Genomic DNA, 16,136 nt, shown 5'->3' with positions numbered 1-16,136 from the left:
CTGTACAGTTCATGCGTTCCAGCGAACAAAGTGTCCTTGGAAAAGTGCTATTGTGCAGCGTCGCTGTGGAGCAAGTGTGTGAGTAAACATTTCCTGCGACGAGGTGTGGTTCGGAGGTGGAGAGTGTCTGATGCTCACTAGACTGTACTTTCACGCAGCTTATTAATTAGAGAAGGCTAGAAGGGGAATTGGCAAAGAGCAGAGATAATTTAATTTAAAAATGATTCATCACCGCTATATTAAAAGAGTGCAAGGAGTGTGGCGTGTGACCATTCCTCCAAATTTAAAACAAGGAGTAAGCTGAGGAAAACAAAGAAAAACAAACATCACCACCAACCGAAGTCAGTGATAAGAGTTGAAAGAGTGCAGGATCAGTAAAGCCTGAGCTACAACTGCTGTCTGCATTTCTGCTGGCTCTGCCTTTGTTTTATTGCACTCTGCTCAGAGCTGCTGCTACATGCATGGAGGGGAGTGGTGAGGAGGCACGCAGAGAGGGAAGGAAGGCCAAATTACTGCGCCAGGTTATGTCTTAGAAACACAGATTGAGAACCGGTGACACGCACAGCCAGAGAGGCAAGGAGATTAAAAGGTAATACAACAATGAGTCAGGAAATAAACTCCACATCAGAAAATGAAACAAAAACGAGACTGAAAGCACGAACAGTACAGGAAGCAGACTCCTGATCTAGAAAGGAAACACATTCACAGACCAAGAAGTTGACACAGTATTGGTCTTGTTAAAGTGACTGTAAGAGAAGGTCGCAGAATAGTTAAACTAGCATTTATTTGACCCTTTTGAAATCATGTTTTTGGCTACAATTTAATCAGCTTTGAGTATAAAAGGACGACCCTTTGACCTTTATGATCTGTCCCCAAACTCTATATAGTTTCTACTTTTTATTAAGCATGTGATAAATAAACCAAACCAAGACAAAAATGTGTATATTCTGTCCATCCAAAACAAAAAGTTCAACTTTTTGCAGATGAACTGTCCACCAAAACTCATAAAATCTGTGTCTGTAAAAGATTCGAGGCGAGATGTTTCGCCACATTGATATTTCCGGTTTGGAGAACACCGAAGAAGAGACAACTCTGCTCTAACCAGGAAAACCTCAGACAGGCCAAATCTTTACATCTTGGTTGTGTTTGCGATTGCTGCTGGCAGCTCTCCACTGTGCTACAGCAGAGTTGTCTAAACTGTAGTCTGTGCAACAGAACCTTGTATTCTGCTGACTCCTGTTCTCTGAGGTGAACTGGGTTGTGCAGGGTTAACGGCTAGAACCGATGCTTTTCTGACAAGAGCTGGCCAATTTAGCACCCATAAACATTTTGAGCTCCCACAATGTTTGTTGAAAATAAAAATCGAGGAATTTTGACTGTGACGGGAAATGAACAGGCAAAACTTGCACAAATGTTTCTCCCTTCGTACCCTGACGTGGAGAATTACTGCCAGCAAACACATACACATCTGTAGATGTAGTAAGGAAATCAGTGTGATTAAATCCAGACGACCTAGAGACACAAACTAATGACAGAGCAATGCAAATGTGCCACATGAAGTACTGCTGCAGATAGAGAGCCTTTTATAGACGACTACAGATGGCCAAAACTCTGCTACAGAGGTAGCTGAAGGGGACACAGCCTCCAGCTGGCATTGCAAGAACACACTGACTATCTGCCTGAGAGCTTCACACAAAGGTCAACGTTTGAGAGTAATTCCACTAAACTCTTTAGAGAGTGAAATTTAATGTGGGATTGTGGGCATGGTGCTTAATTTGAGCAAGCCCTGAAACTTAGGGCTTAAAATGCTGAGAAATTTAGGACATCCTAACAGAAAAGTTGTTTTTAAATGTGTAATTATTATAAACCACTGTGGGAAATAAGGATGATGTCATCATATAGTGGGGAGAGAAAAAAGTCATGTGATAAGAGTGAGCTATGAAGTGATAATAACTATTTTTAATGACGACTGCAAAAAGCAAAGGTTGAGAGGGAAGTAAGGGTCGTTACTTTAGCTATTTGAGATAGTTTACCCTTTTTGGTTCAATGGGAGCCAAAAACAACCCTGGTTTTAAAACCTCTTCGTACCACAGCCTCTTTTTTTAGAAACTTTTTGGAGAGTTCTCAAAAATGACATCCCCAAAATGAATTTCATATATGTCAGGAACTACAAGGTGTATTTGACTGGTTCAGGTATCAAAATAAAGGTAATATTCCAGAGAATACTCTAGAAGTCTAAAAAGCGTCATTTGTATTACTGAGAAAGAACATATGGCATACAGTGAAAAAATACAAAATAAAAATAATAAATTCTAATAAAATACATTACGTAATGTGGATTTTCCTTAAAAGCATGCAGCGGAAACCCAGAACCTCTAGCAATTCACAATACAGGTTCTGACCAATTACTGGACCAAATTTCATTCCAAAAACCTGAAGCATAGACATTTTAGAAAGGTATTGGTTGATCAAATTCCAGGCAAACGTTCCAAATGTGCCATTTTTGGACATTTTGGCACCATGAGTGCAATTACAAATTTCTCTCTCTTTTTTAAATGTATTTATTTATTTCCCCCCCCAACCTATATCTTGCTATAAATATTATTTGCAATTAATAACAGTGGGTTGTTTTTTTAAAACAATATAAGAGTGAATTACTACTAAAAAGCACAGTACTGGGCGCACTGGTTATAAAAGCATTGAGGAAAACCAAACCCACAGGGGAGATTTTCTGCAGCCCATTGGTTGATTTGGGTGATTGACACGTCTAACAGCCAATAGAGTCAGGGGAATTACAAAATCCCATAGAAACATCATTCACCAATTACAAACGAGCTAAAAAGTAAACGACTGGAAAGCTCCAGCTGTGCGTTTGAGTATATAGGCGGTATCCATGGTGACAGAAAAGCTGAACATAGTGCGAAATCACATCAGTGTGACACAAGAATAACAGATTACAGTACCTGTGTGGAAATATTTACTCTTAACATGAATTATGACCACGAAACAGCACTTTTGGGTCACTCTTCGTTGAAGTGCACAGTCACCTTTGTGATTTTTAGATTGTAATTGTCATATTCCTTATGCAACAACTAGTTTCATCTAAAATGTTTTGCTGTAAAAATAAAGCAAAAACCCAATAAATCTGAAATATTTCTTGCAATTCTGTGCATATGGGGTAGAAGCATTTTCTAACACTTCTTTCCTCTCTCATCAGAGACAAATTAGGGCACAAAAAAACCTAAATATGAAAACAAAGCCAGCTTTTTAATCAATCCACGTGCTTAAATTTGAACTGAGGGCATCGTGGTTCACCTGTTCCCTAAAAATAATCTGCTCCCTCAGATTCTGAGAATGAACATGTATAAACAATGCCAAAAGTGAATGCTCCGATGCACTGTGTTTGTGTATTTTGACTCTTACTCTTGACCGTAATACTTCCTTGTCAGAACGGCGTCGTAAAAGTAAGCTACTTCAGTTACCGCACCTGCATGAAACCAGAACCAGCTGGGCTGATGTCCCAGGTTGAAGAAAAAACAGCCAGCAACAGGGGAGGTTTAACAGTCGTGAATTTTAAATCAATTACTCAACCTGAATAACAGGCAGAGCTGCAACAAGTACAAGCACATGTTCAACCAACAATGTGACCTAGAAAGCCCATCCTTTGACCTTCCACACCTCAACTCGCTTGCGCAACGCCTTAAGTGAGATCATGCTAACTTCAGAGGAGGTAGCTATTGTATATTAACACACTGTTATATTATTAGTTATTGATATGGATATTTTGCTCTCAGAAAACGGATACCGAGTACCATATTCATCTGTTTGTTTTCCCTGAACTACACTATCAGGACACCTGAAGCTTTTCCATGAAGATACTATGCAAGAAAACTTCACCCAGCGGCCCGTCGTGTTTTTGAGTTAAAAGAATTGTTTAAAGTTGACAGGAAATTTGAAAGTATCACTTGATAATTATGTGTCATTGAAAGACTAATATCTGAACACCAACTATAAAGTCTTAAAAAATGCAAACATTAAAACAAAACTTAAACAAATAAGCAATGCTAAGCCTGGTGGGGGCACACTTAAATCCTGGTGGCCTGCCAGGCTTATAAAACACTGGGGCAGACCCTGCTATAAGTCAATTGTTAACTGTTGAAAAGTTACCAATAAAAGGAGCCAGGTGTTTTTTTTATATATAAAAATGGTCATGCACCCACATGGGAGTCCCATAAACTTTATTTTATTATTAAAAGACCCAATACTAAGTGCACATTTTAGCAGCTACTGCATAAATATGCCCATTTTAAACTTTTCTTTAAGAGTACAAGCACATGTTCAATACTCATTTTATAATTTTATGTTGTCACCAGAACCTTTTGTCCTGGTTTGTTAGGATTTTTACTAGATTAAAAGTATCCATATTTTTACTTAGTTTTTTTTTGTTTTGTTGTTTTACACTTTATGACTTAAAATCAAGGTGTTCAACTCTTGTCAAGCAGGTACAAGTAATCAAACAGTAAACTTAAGAGCCTGTCAGATAAAAATGCTAAACATCTCCTTCAAAGCCTGACAACTCTGTAAGAAAGCCTTAGTCAAAGTCTTTATCACATCCCACAAGTGTCAACATAGACTGACCTACAGTGTGACAACAGTGGCAGCGTAGGCTGTGCTGCCGGGGCAATTCATAGGGAATATTTACCTATTTGAAATTATCACAAAAAAAGCATATACTAGCTGAAAAGAGGACAATGAATGCATTTATTCTATATCTATGCATATTATCTTGTAAAGTTGAAGATCAAAAGAATACATACAAGTTTAAGCCTAACTTAGTTAATTACACACCTTTTAATAGAAAAGGTCTTACTATCCACCCTAAAGAAGCATTTTGTTACACTTCCAATGAAAAAAGAGGAGTGTTTGATATGTGATCCAATGTTACACAAAGAAACATCAATGTGCGCAAGGTACAAAATAATAGAAAGAAACATCTCCCTCCCCAGAATACTGAACAGAGGCATTTATGAAAAACATCTAAAGAAGTGTTAAAACACCTAAGGGGCCTAATTACTCCATTATGAAGTTCTTCAAAGGCGCTTGATGTTTAAGCCAAACCCCGGGGGCCTGTATAAACATGAAATTCTTACCTTTTCACATAATAAAGCAGAGTTAACATTCTGCTTTCCCTCAAGGAAGCTGTCAAATGAAGGCACTGCCAGCCTTCAGACCGCCGACATCTTAGACAACTCAATCTAATACCAGTATTTCTTAAAGAAAAACAAATCACAACTGGGTTTTCCTAAGTGCTTAGCTTGCATTTTGACCCAGTTTCAGCACGTTTGTTATTCTCTTCATCTCGACCTCCTTTTTCTACCTTCATCACTCATTCGTTCCCTTTGCTTAACTGACAGGAAAACAATTTGTTCTTTCACTTGAGCAACACGGAGCAAACAAGCAAAGATAAAAGTCTACTTATTTTCAGAATAGCGACAGACACCACCTGTACACAAAGACAATGGTCATCCTGTGGAAAAATTCAGTAAAAATACATTTAACAAACAGATTTCTCCCAAGGGAAATTGATAAAATTCTTTGACTTGACTTTAACTCACATAGTAGACTATTTTTAAATTTGTTACGGATGATTTTTTGCTTCACTGATAAAGAACGACAGCATTTGTCATGCACAGATTAATTGGTCACAGATTGATCTGAATGATCATTCTTTAATTGGCTCTGACTGCAGATATTCAGATATTTCCTACTGATTACAGGGACCAAAACAAAGAGCTCCCAGGATTTCACTGCAAAAATGTTTGTGCGCATTTAAAATAAAACTTTAAAAGTGTTGGATACTTTTAGTTTTAGTGATTACAAGTGCTTGCCTGGAATTATTGATGCTAAAGGTGGCCCAACCAGTTTTAAGGAGGCAATCACTTTAACACACAGAGCCATGTAGGTTTTTTCCTCCATTAAAGCTACGGTGTGCAACGTTAATACGTTTAAAAAAAAAAAAATTTGTTGAAACTCACACTGTTGCGACTGTATATTATGAGACAGATAATTTGTGGGGGAAAAAAAAGTCACCCAGCGCTATCTAGAACCAACCAATCAAAGCCAGCAGTAGGATCTGAATGCTGTCAATCAGGCCCGTGTGCGTGCCAAAACCCCCCCACTCTCTGCTCCAATGCAGTTTCTCCACTTCAGCAGAGCCTATCATAAATAGGACAGTTAGCATTGTTAGCATAGACGGTTTTCTGTAACTGTGAGTTGTTTTACCGCCATTAGCGCACTTAGCATCTCGTTCATGATGTTGTTTGACAGTGCTAAGACCCTCCTCCTGGCTCTAATTGGTTGCTTTTGACAGTAAGTGGTGCATTTCTTTATACGGCAAAAGCAGCACAGGGAGGCGGAAGAGATTGCTCAGATATTCACAGATTATCTATCTCATAATATGCAGTCACAATATGGTGACAGTTTTAACAAATATGTAAAAAATATTTTTAATAAAAGCTACATACTGTAACTTTAACAACAAACACATTTAAAAGCTGCATTTAGTATTCGACTATACCTGTTGTGAAACGGTGAAATGACAAACATGCAAAATAAAAATAAACACTTCTTCACACCATTGTATGCTACAATCCTAAATCCTGCATGTCCCAACTTGATGATAAACTCAATTAGTGACGTAAAATGTGGTGAACTCAACCATGCTCCCGCAGGTTACACTTTCAGTCTATACAGATATACAGTTGAGGTGTCTGCAGAGAATATCGTTGGGGTAAAACAAACAGTGACTTGCTAACCAGCTAATACAACCAGTGCCTGTTTTTAGTGAGGCTACATTAAGGGGATCGCCTTGCGTTAATTACTGCATTTATAAAAGCATTAAGACAGGAAACTGTTTTAAAATACTTTTCAACAATTCAAAGAATTTTGCACCATCAAGGAATATCAGATACAAAGTGCAGGTTGGAACGGTGACATGTCAGCAGGGTAATTACTGTCTTCAGCAAGATAATGATCCAAAACATATGTCCAAGCCAAGACAGAAACGGTTGAGACACAAAAAGAGGAACCAGGATCTTGGACGACCTAGAGATTATGCAAACACAAATAGTCAAATACCCCTTGTTCGTATGCTCCAACTTTGTGAAATGTTATGAGAGACGGATCAGAGCTGGTCTATTGGCAAAGGGAGGCTGCATTAAGCATCAACAGGGGAATCAATAATTGTGCCATTGTGCATTTTAAGTAAATTAGACTGTTCCCTAGTGAAAAAAAGAACACAAAGGCTGTATTTATATCTGCCTCTCAATGGATATGCAGTCATATCAATTTTCATTCTACTAAAAAGTACAGCCAGGTACAACATATTTCTATCAAAACTTTGGAAGTGTTGGGCCTAAAACAAAAGCAGTAAAAACCTCTAACCTAAATGCGGGAATAAAAAGCCTTGCCGTCCTATGCTCCAGCCCTGTTTGCTGTCATTTTGCACGTCTTTGTTGAGGCGCGTGTTGTGGCAGCAGCGCCATTAACACGTAGCAGCCAGCTGACTGGTTTGTCAGAAGTGTGGCAAAAAGACTGAGCTGAGAATTTGTACCAGCATGCAAAATGAGAGTCAGATAAAATAAATAAACAAAAGGATGCAGTGATGGTTTGTATCCAAGAGAGATGCTGGTAAATGATTAAAAGTAAAATCTCCATCAGAGTAATTAAATACAAACCCTGGATTACAATTTCCCCTTAAAGTAGAGACTGAGACTGAGAAAAACTCATGTTCAACATAGACTGCACTGGATTTGGCTTCTTGCAGATATATCTAGAATAGAGCTGCAACTAACAATTATTTTTGTAATCAAATATTCTATCAATTATTCTGACAATTGGATAAAAAAAAAATGGGTACATTCTATGTTGTTTTCATTTAATCATTTAAAACTTTTTTAGGCATTAGAAATATATTAAAACATGCAAATAAACCAACTAGAAATATTTTTTTAAAAATAAGAAAATAAACATTTTATTGCCTAAAGGGAAATAACATTTAGTGAATTTGAACTGGGTGAAGCTAAAACTATGCCACTTGAAGAGTTTTGGGTAAAACATATTTGTACAGTTTTGGTTTAATTACTGTTTTTTTTTTCAGCAAATTGCCTTTTTTTGAGTCTATATACACCAGTCAATTATTAATGGATGACTTAATTAGTTGACTTATTTTAATAATTGATTCATCATGATTAATTGTTTCAGGACGAATCTAGACACAGCCATTACAGGTGGGTATTAAAGGTTAAAACATGCATGTGCAATATTAGCATAAAAAACCCCTTTAAGTCTCATAAGAGTTTTTGTTACTAGATTAAACAGCTCTCTTCAATTATTTCCAACAGTTTGCTTGACATTATTTTCCAATGTTAAAGTGTTTTTGTTCAGTTTCCAGCTTTCGACAGGAGCTGGAGTGAGGGAAGAGAAGAGCAAGGTATTCCTGTTTGACAAGGACAAAACGTGATGGCAGATCTATGGGTAACAAACAACAAGTGGCCTTGTTCTGTATCAAACTGTGTTTTAACTTCTCAGTGATGAACCTCGAGTCAAAGAGCAGGATTCAGCAGAAAGCAAACAGACACATGCTCACTTCTTTAATTTAGAAGACAAACAAAGATGCATGTGCTGTTTGGTTAGTTAAATAAGCCTAATAGTGGCAAGGTGCAAATAAGAGGACCAGCTCAGCTGATATTATCAACAGGTGCTTTTGTTCCTCAAACATTAGCAGATATTCATTTGCGAGAAAAACATTTTGTTTCAAGCTTGGAGGTAATTTATCAACAGTTTGTTGCAGAAGTTGAGTTAGGAATTATTTATTTTAAGTAGTGCAAAAGCAACTTACGTTATAGGTTCTCACTTCCTTCATGCGTTTATGATGTCATGGATTAGCCAGTCGACCTCCAGACATTACGACGCTTCTATCTTTTGAGTATCAAAGACGCTAATGACAATAGCAATTGGGCAGCATGAGGTTCTCACATTGTGTCAACCTTGAGTAAAAATGGCATATTATGATTCATATGCCCTTATCTAAAACAGAAAAGCAGCAAATATCCCTCCCTTAACATAGGAACTCTAATTATGTTATAAATTACATTTATCTGCAGTGAACCCCCTCCTAGTCACTTTTCATTATTGTAGATTTTACTGTGGAATGTAACAAAAAAAAAGTGCCTGTTTTTGATTTTTTCTCTCTCTAAAATATAGCAAATAAATGAAGCGTTGATAGCAGATAGGCTACTGGTTGGCATCTGAAAATCAGCTAAAATTGCTGGTGATTGACTGTACCTCCAAAATTAGAAATAAGGAAGAATGAAGAGGATGGCTACTGTGGTAGAGCTAACATGGTTTCCACTGCCTGTATTAATACATATTAAGGCACATTAGGAGTTTGAAGTATTAAAATAGGCAGCTGGAAGCATTTTTAAAGGGTGTCTCAACTTATGCCGGGCATCCACTGTATTGTCGTCGTGATCATGATTCAGACTTAAAGACACAGAATTAAACACTCACTAAATTCAATAGTTTTCATAACATTTAATACTTAGTACTATTCCTATTATTAAAGACAAATAGTGACAAACAGCTTTACTGACAGTTACCTTAATAAGAAGGTGGGTGACCCTTCTTTAACCGTCAATGTTTTTTGCAAACAGAAATATTTCTTAGCAGCTAAATCAGATTTTTTAATGAACTTTCAAACACTTTAGTTGCCATCTTTCAGCCAGATGCCCAGCAAGGTGCAGCTACAGGTGGAGGGACACTGTGTTGCTTCAAGCTACATAATACCAAATCACATTTAAGGGACTTTAAACCATCTGGTATGATGGGTAATTTTAGTGGCTATGAAATGTATAATTAATGCTGGAAAGCGTCTCACTCCGAATAGAAAGAAGTTCTAAATCTGTTTCTGAGACGTAGTTTTTCTTTTTCCTGATATTTATTTATTTTAAAACACATTAAAGGGGTATGTTTCATTAAAAAAAGGAACAACTATTCTAAAACCAAGCTTAGAAAAATTATATATAATAAAAATAAATAAGAATTTACATTTGTAATTGCAACCATTTCATTATAAATTAAGAAAAGTGATCTTTGGGGGAAAAAAAAATTACAAATCAAAATTTAAAAGCTTGGATGTTAAAACACTGTCTGCCATACATTAACGTAAGAGTGTCTTTATCAAACATTGTATTTTGCTTTGACAACTGAAAAAACCCCAAAACTTTAAATTTTGTAATTGTCTACTACAGCTTGGCATTCTCAATCATCTTTGTAGTTTTTGGTGTCTTTGCACTTATTCTACGTGGAAATAGTTTCTCTTGTGTTTTTAAACATGCTTCACTCTGGAATACATAACATTTTATGAGTAAAAAGTTGGATTTTTGCTGGCACGGCATGGCCTGTGGGCAGGATGTCGGCCCGAGAGCTTTGCTGCTTATAAAATAATCAGCTATCAATGTGAAAGCTTTGCTTCGATAGCAAATAACGAGACTTAATCGAGATCAAACACAAACTTTGTGTTATAAAAAAAGAAGTGATTTTGCATTTTCACATGGAAACATTGCGGTTAAGGCCTTTATGGTTTGAACTAGCACTGCAAATTAAAGCTGTTTTAAGGGGTGAAAAAACTTGGGAAGAGAAGTGGAAAAGGACGGGGAGCTACACAGCGAAGGGAATTCCAGGAATCTCAGGATATGATGCAGTATTTGCCCTGGCCTGGGGAACAAACAACCCTCAGGTCTCGACTGAAGAAGACTGGGGGAAAAAAACGCAACAACAAAAAGAAACCTCTAGAATACAAAGCAACTCAGAAAAAAATAACAGCACATATTTCACCTTTTTAGGGAGCAAATGGGAACAAATGTAATCTGTGGTGCTGTTTGTTAGTCTTTACCCCTCTTACACCCACATGTTATGCTTGTTGATAACACAAACCCTGACAACAAGGCAGGAAACAAGAGTACCAAGAGGGCATGGAAATTCAACACCCCAGCTGCTTCCTTCTGCCCCCCTGAGATGCTAAACCAAGTGTTTATTTTAAATGGCAACCCAGATGAAGTTTACTCCATTCAGAAACTCCTTTTATGGCTCAGATAAAGTCAGATATCTACTTTTCATCAGCTTCTTCATACCAATCTAATTCTTTAACCAGAATTCGCAGCAGAAACTCGCTGTGTGGATGAAACTAAAGTCTGTTTTCCACTAATATGTTTGTGAAGGATCTTATAGTGAAGGGAGCCAACAAAGCTGGATCTATTGTGCCACCGTGCTAAAGCCTACTGACACCACAGAAGCTTTCAGAGAGTTTAAATAAAACTAATGATACAGGCCTGAACTTTATCTTAGAATAATTGGACTTAAACCAAAAACAAAAAGATTTGGGATCATAAAAAAAAATTAAGATAATTAAAAATAAAAAAACCCTCTTCTTTAAATATTTAACTCGAGTAGATGACTGTAGAAGCTATTTCTAAGCAGATTCATGCAATTCTTCTGAAGTTGCATAGCAAGCCCATCTGTGATAAAAGCAGGAAATCCTCTAGATGTAAACCGTAAAGCTTGAGAAATAAAGATTGGTAAAACTCGGCAAAAATCAGTTTGCTGGTGACAACCCAATCAAAATGCATCACATTAGCTGAATGAATATAAAAGAAAAACTAGTTAAACCATATCCAAAACTAGCATAGTTAGGTAGCCTTTAAAAGAGCCTTAACAAATGAAGAAAACATTTCATTTGATAAATTACTTACAGTTAGTCATGTTTGTAACTTATTGGTACGATAAGTAAAACCAGGCTGATATTACCAACCGTTGTTTATTTACATGTTGTAGTTGTTTGTGTGCATGCTTCAGGCTAGGTTTCACTGTTACGTGTTTGGACATGTGACAGTGATGCAGACAGGATGGAGGGTTTGTTTCCTGAAGCAGAGACGTTATGCCACAAGTGTGGTCGGTTTTGTCAGTGTACTCATTATAAAAATATTGGCACTTAGCCATAACATGTTATCAGCCACAAAATGAATATTAATTTTGGAAATTGATAGCTGCCCTAATTTTCCTATTGGTGCATCCATATTAGATTTTAATGATTAATTAGAAATAGAGAATTTATTCCTTTAATTTGAGCTATTGTCCTCTCCATTCCTGTGTAAACATAGAAAGACAATAATAAAGTGATTTTCCAGTTGTTAGCAGTAACTGGTTGCTAATAAGTCTAATATTTTCTGAGTTAACTACGTAAACTTTGTGAGGTAGGTGCAAATTATGACAAAGTGTGCGAGGTTTTCTCAGACACATAAAGGCAAGAACTCAGAAAAGTAGGGAAGTCCAGATCTGATGTACCAATTAATGCATTTTCAAATGGACATCAAGAGTCCCTTACTAACCACAAACTTAGACAGTAGACCAAAAACAGGTATCAAGTGTTATGTCAGCACAAATCCTGTTGATTCTGCTTTTTATTTTTACAACAATTTTAAAATGTGACGTGCACAAATTTTAAAAGCTTTATTGTAGGTCAATCACATCTTATTGACCAAACAAGTCTTGTTTATATCTAACAACTTAAGTGTTTGGAGTGAATGAAAGAGAGAGGCTCCTGCATCTTCCTGTCTGTCATTCAACCTACTTTGCTCACCGTCCTCTAACAATTGTTGAGGCGCAGAGAGAGCAGCTGAAATACTAGTCTTTCAATTTTACGACAAAATTAGCAAAGTAAAGAAACCATCAGGCAGAACAACTCTCCCTGTAACGTTTCCTACAATTAACTGGAGCAGCAGTGAAATATGATACGAGCTGAGTTATTGTCCAAGTCGCATCAAAACAGAGAGGAGACGTATGCTAGCATTAGCAAACGCTTCAGCAGACTGACAAACAGGAAAACATAAATAGCATGAGCAAGAAACGTCACTTATTAAAACCTTCGCTGGTTGTGTCAAGATAAATCTCCAGAGACAAATGGTCCTGTGAAAAAACTATTAGGACTGTAGTTTTGGACAGGTAATGGGTAAGTAAATAATATAGGAAATAATCGCAGCGCTACTGTAGATCATGTGATACAGGGATGTAGAAGGGAAATTTATTGCAGCACTTTATATATTTAAATGGAATATATTTTAATGGTGTATCGGACAGAGACTTTGTAACAATGCCTGTTCTTAAATGACTCGGGTAAAAAAAAAAAAAAAAAAATCCTGGTCTACAAATTCCTACAGAAATGTTCTGTTCAATTCACTTCACAACAAAAACAGGCAGCAAATTCGCATATTTAAGAAGTTAGAAATGTCCCATGTTTAATACATTTAATAACTTACTAATCAAAATATCCCCGTATGAAATCTTGTCAACTTTTACTATTCAGACAGATTTCCCCGTGAGCTTAGTACAATTTTTATTGTATTTACATAATATTTTCTAAACTTTATAGATTTCCCATTCAGTAAAAAGTGCAAGCAAAGGACTGCGTGACCAACTTCACAGCCGTCAGCTGATTCCCTGCCTTCATATCAACACTCAGCCGGGAAGAACTTTGGAACTTAAACCAGCTACAAGATAAAGGTGTTTGATAAAATATCCAGTGTTGTGGTTCAGTGTGTGAGGTATTTGTCTTGTTTTGCACAAAGCCAGAAAAACTTGTTAAGGGACGAACTTTGCTCCAATACACTCAGGAAACTGGCATTTTAATTTAAAACCACGTGATTTGGACTGAACCTTCAAAAGCAGCAGGGTCATTTACATGTACTAACACGCTAAAGTACTTTACTACAGCAGAATCCACAGTCAGAAGCAGCTACGTGTGATTCGATGAATGGATAAGAACTTATCTGTTTTTCTCAGCGGCTGTTTGATCATTTCAAACCGAATACGGACTGTTTTCTAGATGATGGAGGTCACAAACACACTGCAATCGTGAGGTCAGCAGTGTGCTTGACACCGTATGCGATCGTCTTAACCAGCCAAGTGTGTAACTATGCCAACGGCAGTCACATTACTGTGAGCAAACAACAGTTTTCACATTAGGCCTGTGAAGGCTGTTTAGTAAATGGTGTCCTTTGTTGACACCAGATGAAGGAAGGTGTGAGTCACACACAAATTTCCAGCCTGGCCACTGTAAAGCTACTGTTAAAGCAAAGCCTGTCCTGCTACCTGTGTAAGGAACCAGCGTCCGAAATATAAACAAAAACAAGTAAATAAATGCGTGTTCAGCTTTAGGTAAAGACAAAATGCACAAATTGACTGGAAAAAAAGCCTCTCTGATGAAGAAATACGTAGGTCCTACACACACAAAAAGCAATTCCCTCCAAAAACCTTTTACGAAGATTTCCTTCATTGTAACACCACACACTGGGTTCCCTATGTGTCTAAGTAAAGGCAGTGCCACATCCTCAGTTTTCCAGAGTGTGCATTCGCTGAACAAACAGGAACCTACTGTGGTAAAATGGCACACCTCAAGGAGTGGAGGGATTCTCTCAAAGCGCTCACTGCGAGCCGCGCCGCGCCGCCATACTTGGATATGGAGTTATGTTTTGGCTATTCTGAGTGCAGCAAAGCCAGAAAACCTATTATGTTCTTTATCTATTAGAAGTTGTTTAAAGTAGGGGTGGGGGTTTGGGTGCTACCTGAGGATTAAACAGCAGACTGACAAAGCAGCAGCTTTGACGAAAGACACAAAGGAGGAATTCTCTTTAAGACCAACACACTAACACACCTCTTTGAGATGAATGACTACATTCATTGAGCCGTCAAAATTTTAACGGACAACGTGAGATATGCGAAGGAACGTTTTAAGCTAGTGCTGCGTGATAGTAGGGTGATAATAATATTGATTAGAACTACAACTGAAGATTATTTTAGTAATTATTTTGATTATTAATCGGTTTAAAAAAAAAAAAAGGTTGCGCATTCCGTAGATTTTTTTTATTCAACCAATTAAAAACTAACAATTCTTTTTATATAAGAAAAACATGTTATTGACTAAAATGCATAGAAAGCTCTCGTGTAGTTTGATCATTTGTAGTAAAGGATGCATCTGCCGCTAAAAAATGCCTTCTACTAATCTGCTGATTATTTGATTAATAATTGGATAACAAAAGGAGATTAATAGGAGATTTTTTCTTAAAGAATTTGAATCATGTGAAGCTAAAAATATAATTTTAGGAGTTTTGGGTGGAATATATTTACAGTCAAAAAAGGTTTTTCAACCTAAAGGCAGATTTTATACATTTTTGTCCAGTTTTGGCTTAATTACGACTGCGTTGTTGTTTTCAGCAAATGGCCTTTTTTTTAGAGTCTGCATAGTCCAGTTAAGAACTAGTTATACAATTACTTCAATAATTGATTGATCATGACTCATTTGATCAATCATTTCAGTCCTAATTTTGCTTATGAATAAATCTTTCTTTTATACCACCACAATCTCCCCAACAGCTTTCTAATCTTACCTTAAAATAACATAACCAAATCTTTGTTGATATGTGGATGATTGTGGTTCCATACACTGGACGGATCCGCTTTGAACCGGATCTTTCTAGCTGAGATTTCCGGAGTGCAGTCATGAAATTTTTAAGTGGAAATCTGTAACGTAACCTAATCTAAATGTTTTTATATATAAAAACACACACACACACACACACACAAATGCTGATTTTCATTCCTGCTAAAATCAAACCTCCTGATTATTGTAGTTTGCTGCAATGTAGCCTAACTGTACCTCTGAAACGTTGCGATCCTAAATAGAGTGGTTCTTTAGTTTTCACAATAGAACTATGAATGTTTTTCTACAACTGGAAATATTCCCAAACAACCAACTTTGTTTTGTTTTTTTGTGAAGGACAAGGTGTAATGGTGTTCTCTCAGCCTGCTGATTGGCAGTGTGCAGCACAGAGACAAAGGAAGAGAGCCACTTTCCCCTGTGCACTATTCAACTGGATAAAAACACCAGCTACATTGGTGCCATCTTACATTGACTATTTTCTTTATTTTTTAATTTGAGTGGTTTTCAAATCCTAACTCAAAATCCTTGGCATATGTTGATATGAAATTGCCAATGCCTAAAAGAGATAATGACTAAATACACT

The 16,136-nt window shown here is 37.0% G+C and overlaps 1 protein-coding gene across 1 annotated transcript in view; it reads right to left on the bottom strand.

Moving 5' to 3' along the window:
* Positions 1-16,136, bottom strand: part of ppp1r37 (protein phosphatase 1 regulatory subunit 37) — a 42,365-nt gene that overhangs the window by 24,261 nt on the left and 1,968 nt on the right. The window lies entirely within an intron of this gene.

This window comes from Xiphophorus maculatus, chromosome 18 (genome assembly GCF_002775205.1).
Source record: "Xiphophorus maculatus strain JP 163 A chromosome 18, X_maculatus-5.0-male, whole genome shotgun sequence".
Taxonomy (NCBI): domain Eukaryota; kingdom Metazoa; phylum Chordata; class Actinopteri; order Cyprinodontiformes; family Poeciliidae; genus Xiphophorus; species Xiphophorus maculatus.
The sequence above is the reverse complement of the archived record's forward strand: the minus strand, read 5'-3'. Positions and strand labels throughout refer to the sequence as shown.